General features: G+C 41.4%; 1 pseudogene; it reads right to left on the bottom strand.

Annotated features, from left to right (window-relative positions):
* Window positions 1-5299: 5299 nt before the first annotated feature.
* Window positions 5300-7489, bottom strand: LOC142439178 (zinc finger CCCH domain-containing protein 15 pseudogene; annotated as a pseudogene).
* Window positions 7490-7782: the final 293 nt, after the last annotated feature.

A 7782-nucleotide genomic window follows, 5' to 3' on the forward strand; every position in this document is an offset into this window, starting at 1 on the left:
AGGACTTGAAGTACTTCCTGATGAAGATGAAGCAATCCAGCCTTCAGTAGGGATTAGAACTCAATGCAAGGAACCCAAATTCTCACAACTGGAGCAAAAGGTAACATCATGACAACCGGAGAAAAGATGGAAGGTGTCAAGGATTTAATTTTACTTGGAGCCACAATCAATGCTCATGGAAGCAGCAGTCAAGACTTCAAACAATATATTCCATTTGGAAAATTTGTTACACAAGACATCTTAAAGTATCATAGAGCAAAAAAAAATGTATTATAAAGCAAAGATGTCTCAAAACAAGATGTACTTGCCCCAAGCTGTAGTATTTTCAATTGCCTCATATGCTTGTGAAAGCTGAACAATGAATAAGGAAGACCACAAATGTTTTGATGCGTTTGAATGATGATGTTGGCAAAGAATATTGAAATTACCATGGACTGTCAAAAAACAGGAGCCCTATTGGCAAAGCGGTTATGGGCTGGGCTGCTAATCAAGAGGTCAGCTGCTGTCAGAAAGGGGAGAAGGCCCGGTAGCATAGTGGGTTATGTGGTGGGCCGCCAATACAAGTTGTGCAGTTCTGAACAACCAGCCCTTCCTCTGGAGCAAGATGAGGCTTTCTGCTCCTATAAATATTTATAAGCTGTTCTGTTTTCAAGTCATGTAATTTCTAATCCACTCTCCCAAGCAATGAGGTAGTGTCTATGAGTCATCTATTAGCCCCCTTTATATGTCCATCTTAAAAATCATTTCAGCTGGGATCAGTTTCTCAAGAGGGAATAGACCACTCAGCTGCTGCCATGCAACATTGTGCTAAGGTCAACGCAAATCAACAGACACTCCTACAAGAGTGGAAATTCAAGTCAAGTTGTGGAGAGCGGGGCCTGCATGTCTTGGAGAAGGTGATTACAGTTTTGTTGGTAGGTAAACTGAAAGCAGCCTCCTATTGAGGAAAAACAAACAAACAAACAGCAAAACACTGCTTAGCAAAACATATTTAGAACCCAAGGTTAGAATAAACCCAGTACTAATTAGACACTTTTGACTTAGTTTCTAGCCAACCTTGGTGACCCAGGTTGTGTGCTATAGACCACGGGGATTTTAGACTCGGTCCTTTTGAGCTGCACAACATCCTCCATAGGCCACACTAGGAAGATTCAGTGCAGAAACCCCTAAGTGAACTGGGCTTTGCCTCAAACTAACCTGTAGCATATTTAAGAAACCAATATATTCCCTTGGACTTAAAACTGAAGCTTCCCAATGTGAGAAGAAGCAGAAGACTGCTAACCCAAGATTAGGCAGTAGTCTTTGGACTTTGGTTTGCATCTCTTGCTTGGAAAGTATACAATGAATGGTGGCCTGGGACTACTATATATTTACTATTTTAATGCTCTAGTTGCTTTCTTATGACATTTGTTAATCTGGAAGACATGGTTTTGGCCTTTGGGAATGAACATTATTGAAAGTTTTGCCCTATCACCAACTTCTTGTTTGAGAAAATAGAGTCCAGTAACTTCAGAGTTTAATTTGTATAAATCAATAACCCATGTATTGCAGTCTGAAGCTGAACTATATTTGCAAAAAAATTTCCTTTTTGAAAGTGTTTGAAAGCTTGACTAAATGAATGATACCATCAATAGAATTACCTTATGCCCCAAAGGGAATGAGCAATAATGTTCTCTAACATAAAATGATAATGATGTCTCTAAAGTGAACCAGAGACACATATAAATCAAAGCTATATGAATAGACTTGGGGTTCACACTTAATTCTAGCCCCAATTTAAGAACAAAAAGTCTTTATGACATGACCCTCATGAAGAGACCTTTGGAGCTATGGGTGCGATAGGAAAGTGTAGTGGAAAAACAGATGGTGCCTGGCTATCAGAGAGAATAGTATCTGAGGTTTAAAGGCTTGTTTTCAAACAAGCAGCTACCTAAGTGAGGCATCGACTAAAACTACATGGATGAAGCATACCAGGCTATGTGATCCATGGATTGTAGATAATAACGCCCAAATCTGAAGGAGGGAGTGGTATCAGAGCTTAAGTTGTGAACGCCTGGCTTGCAAAAGGCTATGGATGGCAGTGGAAGCCCAAACTCCATTTGCAGGGACTACACGTGGACTAAACCTCTGGTGAATCCCCTCTGACCACAACTGAGGTTGTGAGAAGCCTGCTATCAGACAGACAGCATTGTAGATTATGGCAGATATAGTTAGATTAAAATGTAATACCTTATTACTTGATTCTCCTCCACTTTAAAGTTGTTTCAGTTTTAATATTTTCTGCCTTCTCGTTTTAAAATTTTAATTTAATCTTTTTCTGTATTCTCTTTAATCGAGGTGTTTCTGGGTTTATTTCTAGTCATTGCTGCTGTGGCTTGTTTGTTTGCGTCCTGGTTTTATTTTGCATGGTTTTCTGTAGATGAAATTCAGGAGAGGTAGATTCTACAGCAATACTAACTGCACAGGGGCATGGCCGGAGAGGATGTGGGGAATGGGGAGCTAACAACAGTGAGTATGAGAAGAAAATGTTCTGAAATTGATTGTGGTGATGATTGCAAAAATCTTCTTAATGTGATTGAATGACTAAATTGTGTAATAGGTGAAGTGTATGCCAGTAAAACTTTTTTTTTCTTAGATTTTTTTTCTTAGATTTGCCCCCTTGGAAACCCACAGGGACAATTCTATGGTGTCGCTATGAGTCAGCAGATGGTGAGTTTGTCAGAAAGGGAAATTCTTGTTCACATATCTACTTATGGAGAAATACTTTATAGAAGCAAGGCAATCGAATTGAAGGGAATTGGGCTGCCAATTTATGTCGGTGTGGTGAGATATCTTTGTGAACTACCCACTCAGAAAACGCCCTTGTCAAAGAGCTTTGAAGATCTTTGTAGGCCCTTCTAGTACAGTCCTACCTTTGGATAAGGTCCTCGCTCAGAAAGTTCCCACGGGGTAATTGTGTTAGGGAACATATTGAAAAGCTCCAAGTGTTACTCCATTGATGCATCAGCTCTATTTGCATGACCACTAAGTGCCTAAGTAGGGCAAAGGCGGGCAGTTGATTGGCTCTTGAGTAAGCTTTGGATTCTGGGGAAGGCTCAGAAAAGGAAAAGAGAGGCAAAGGGCAAACTAAAGACAAAGTTTAGCCACTTCATGGTTTACTTTAGAACGGCTCTGATACTGAGGGAAGCAGTTGGCTTATTTCAAATACTTCATAGTAGTATTAGTATAAGACCTCATCTAACCTCAGAGGGAGAGATCAACCAATAATTCTAGTTTCTATTACTTTTGCTTTCTCTTGGATTGAGGTTATTCTGTTTTATTTTGTAGTCATTTTTTTTGGTATGATTTTCTTTCAATGAAATACAGGATACATAGATAAACCCATAGAGGCAGCAACTAGATTAACACTTCCTAAGAGTTATGACAGGAAAGGAGTGGGGGGGAAAGGCAGAGGAAATGGGGAGTTTCTGGGGTCTTAAAGGCTTGAAGTTAAACAAGCGGTCATCCAATAGAGAAGCAGCAAGCCTACATGAAAGAAGCACACCAGCTTGTGGGATCATAACGTGTCCACGGGATTGGGGGCTCTTACAGCTCTTATAACAATCCATATATCCATTGTGTCAAGCACATTTGTCCATATGTTGCCATCATCTTTTTCTTTCTTTTTGGGGGTCATTTTATTGAGGGCTCTCACAATGCTTATTACAATCCATACATCAATTGTATCAGGCATATTTGTACATATGTTGCCATCATTCTTTTCTAGGCAGTTACTTCCCATTGAGCCCTTGGTATCAGTTCCTTCACCACCATCACCACCACTCCACTTAAAAAATACTTTTGAACCATTGAATTGTATGGTATGTGAATCATAGTCAATAAAACTTAAAAAAAAGAAAAGTCAACCAAAAGCTGATTGTTATAAGATGGAGTTCAGACCTATCACCACTCTCCACTTCTGACAGCAGTCATATGCTCCATGACACTCTATCTGGTTCTCTGCTGCCCTGGGCTTGACAATTAATTGTAATGGCCCATACTCATAATCCTGAGATTTGTTAGGAATGTAATAGGGCACAGTTTGGATTCAGGATCAACTTGGGAGTGACAAGAACAATGCAAAAGATAGGAGATAGTTCATCAATCAAGAGAGTTTCCAACCTAGACAATCCTCAACGTTTTCTAGGACATGCCCACAGGCAGGCTGTGCTGCTGAGCCCTGTGCTCTCACACTGGGTCCCCCTGAACCTCTGTTGTAGGTCCCTCAGACCTAACCTCTGTTGTTGGGCCCTTTTTCAAGCAAGGGTTATGGCTCTTTTGCTCTGCTGTCAAGTGCCCAGAGACAACAGACTTTGCCAGCGAGTCTTCTGCCTGAAGAAACCCAGCTCTCTCACTCTGTCGACCAGGAAACCCACCCCCACAATCACCCCCCCACCCCCCACCACAACCGCCCAGTGAAAACCAAAAGTTGGAAAAGCAGTTATACTTCCTACTTGAGTGGGCAGCTACAACAATCAATCATTTTCTGAAATGTCCATTATGCTTCAATGTATCAGGAACTGCTCTGAATTTAGTATGAAGATATAGTCAAAGTCAAGAGAGAAGATGTAGGTAGAACATTCCTTTTTTTGGAGAGGGTTAGTCCTCCACTAGCCGCATGGTAAATGCACATATTCGATTGAATAATTCCAGGTGGAAAATTGACATGAATTTTAACTCATGCTGAGCAGACTTCTTTTGTTCATTACTGCGGTAGATAAATAATCATTTGTCAATTTGAGGATTAAGAGTGTAGGGGTGGAGTCTAGCTTCTCAATCAGATCATAGCCAAGGAGGCCTCTGTGTGGACACAGTCTTCTCCTGAGAATTCTGTAAAATCCGCTACTTCCTCCTTGGAGGCGGGAAACACTTCTCTCTCTGCTACTCCTTGGGAGACATGGCAGAAGACAAGCCACATGGATGCAACCAGACCTTGGAAGCCAGAGAAGCCACAGAGAGACCTCTGCCAGCGCTGAGTTGCTTACAACGCCACTGGACCCAAAGGCTTTCTACCCCCTGGATTGTGATCGTCCTGCATTTGGCTTCATTGCATGTGTTTGGTGAGTCTGAAGAGGACTTTATAGATTGGTATCGGACATATGCACTAATGTTGGGCTTACGGACCTGATCTGGACTGGACTGGGGTGTTTTCTCAATGTTCAATTGCTCTTGTATATAAATCTCTTTCTTATACACATATGTGTGTCCATGGATTTGTTTCTCTAGTCTACCCAGACTAGCACAATTACCTTGTTTGATGTCATTTTTGTAAATCAAGCATGTTGAATTCCTCTCCTAGCTCATCCCAATCTTCCCAGGGAAAGGATTTTCATCAACAGGAACAGCATCAGGGGCTCCATTGTCCTGTGGCTCCTTTCGTTATCCTCCCTCAAGTCACTTCTCTCCCCATTTTCTGCCCCACCTCTGAAGCTTCATTTCATTTGTTTCCATCCTTTCCTGAAGTCTATGTGCTGAATCGTTCAAGACTGGCTGCTGTAATACCTGTCTCATCTACAACGCTTGGATTGTACAGGCTTAAATCTATGTCATTTACAGTCACAGAATCGTCAACCTTATCACCGCCTGTTTCCTGGGTATAACAGGTTATCGTCTGCTGCTGCTGCTTCATCATCATCATCATCATCAACCAGTTCAAGACGAAATTCAAACCCCTCACGACCACTGATCACTAGTGCTTTCTCTGCTTCGAAGCCTGCTTTTTTCCATATCTGCTCGTTTATCAATCTTTTCTTGTCTACTCCTCTTTTTCCATACAAGAAAAGATTCTAGAGTGATTTTGGTAACATTTGGACATAGAAGAGAACACTCTTTCAATGAGATCTTCTAATGAGATGTCATCTTCTTTTTATCTTTTTTCAACACAAATCCAGGGGTAAGTACATGACGACACACACACACGTCACCTTCTCCAGGGATTACCCCAAATTGGCCATGCTTGTTGTTTTCAGTAGTGTGGTTGTGTGTTAGTCTGGAAGGACTAGAGAAACAAATTAATCGATATCCATATGTAGATAAGAAAGAGCTTTATATAAATGAATAATTGTATATTAAGAAAACATCCCAGCTCAGTCTAGATCAGTATCTATAAGTATGGTATTAGCCCATATGTCCGATAGCTGTCTATAAATTCCTCTTCAGACACACAACACATGTAATGACACTGAATGCCAGATGATCACAGGCCAGGGGGTAGAAAGTCTGTGGATCCAGTGACAGTGGAAACATCTCAGCACTGCCATGGGTCTCCACATGACTCCTCCAGCTCTAAGACTCTGGCTACCATCAGCATAGATCCATGTTGCTTGTCAACAGGAATATGAAGCAGAGTGTCTGCCCTCCATTGAGCTATTTATCTCCTTCCCGACTCCAGAATGAGGTCATCAAGCTGTGACCTGATTGACAGGCTAAACCCCAACCCTTCGCAAGTTGACAACTTGGAGATATAAAACTGTAGGGATGGAGTCTAGTCTGTCAATCAGGCCACAACCTGGTGGTACCTTCTGGTGGGCATGGCCTTCTCATAAGGAGGATTTGGGGAACTTCCACACTCTCTCTACCTTCACCTCCCTGTTGAAAAGACACACAGGGAGCTGCCAGAGCCCTATGATGCTGCCACTGCCATTGGATCCACAAGACTTTGCACCCGCCCAGTAATGTTCCTGCATTCTGCATCATTGCATGTGGCTGTGTGACTCTGAAGAGGGACTAATGGAATAGTATCTGACTTATAGAATAGTATTGGACTTAGGGACTTGATCTGGACTGGGCTGGGATGTTTACTTGATATATAATTACTTCTTAATATAAAGTTCTCTCTTACACATATATATGAATGTCACTGGATTTGTTTCTCTAATCAATCCATCCTAACAACAATAGTTTGAAGGAAATACTTGCACGCTATTTGAGTTTTTGTTTTTTTTTTCTTTGATGCCTTACTGCTTTGTGTTCACTACTTCTTATCCCAATTATCCGTGATATCTTTTTTGAGTTCTTCATCTATTGCATTAATGTAAACACTGCTTTTCCCAGTTTCTCTCCAGAGTCCAGTCGGGAGAGAGCTTACACTTCTCTCCTTTAAGGCACTGTCCTTGCTTGAGAAATGCACATACCAAGGATTTAGTATCTGCGCCTTTACCTGTTTGTTGAGCAGTAACGACAGGTTTGAGTAGTTCATTTAGCTTCTGTGGTTCTTCTTGTCATCTTTCTTCAATTACTTTTCGGCTTCGCTTTGTCCTACTGGTGTGGATTTTGTTGAGGAAATTTCATTTGATGAGTAACAGTCTTGACAAATTTCTGTTGCTTCGCTCTTATTCTTTAAACTAAAAGTTTTTTATTCAATTATCTTCTCTTTCCTCTTCTGCTCCACCTTTTTGCTACTTCCAGCCTGAGCCTGTGTCTTGGGGGAAATGGCAGAGACAGGTGGCATCAGCTAGATACCACCTGGGACTTCTGGATTTCCTTCTTGATGTTAATGATATTCTTCTCAACTTCTTTTTAAAGTCATTTTATTGGAGGCTCGTACAACTCATCACAATCCATCCATCCATCCATCCATCCATCCATCCATCCATCCATCCATCCATCCATCCATTGTGTTAAGGACATTTGTACATTTGTTGCCCTCATAATTCTCAAAACATTTGCTTTCCACTTGAGCCCTTGGTATCAGCTTCTTATTTTTCCCCTCTCTCCCAGACCCCCCTCCCTCATGAACCCATG

This window comes from Tenrec ecaudatus, chromosome 1 (assembly GCF_050624435.1).
Source record: "Tenrec ecaudatus isolate mTenEca1 chromosome 1, mTenEca1.hap1, whole genome shotgun sequence".
NCBI classification, from domain to species: Eukaryota; Metazoa; Chordata; class Mammalia; order Afrosoricida; family Tenrecidae; genus Tenrec; species Tenrec ecaudatus.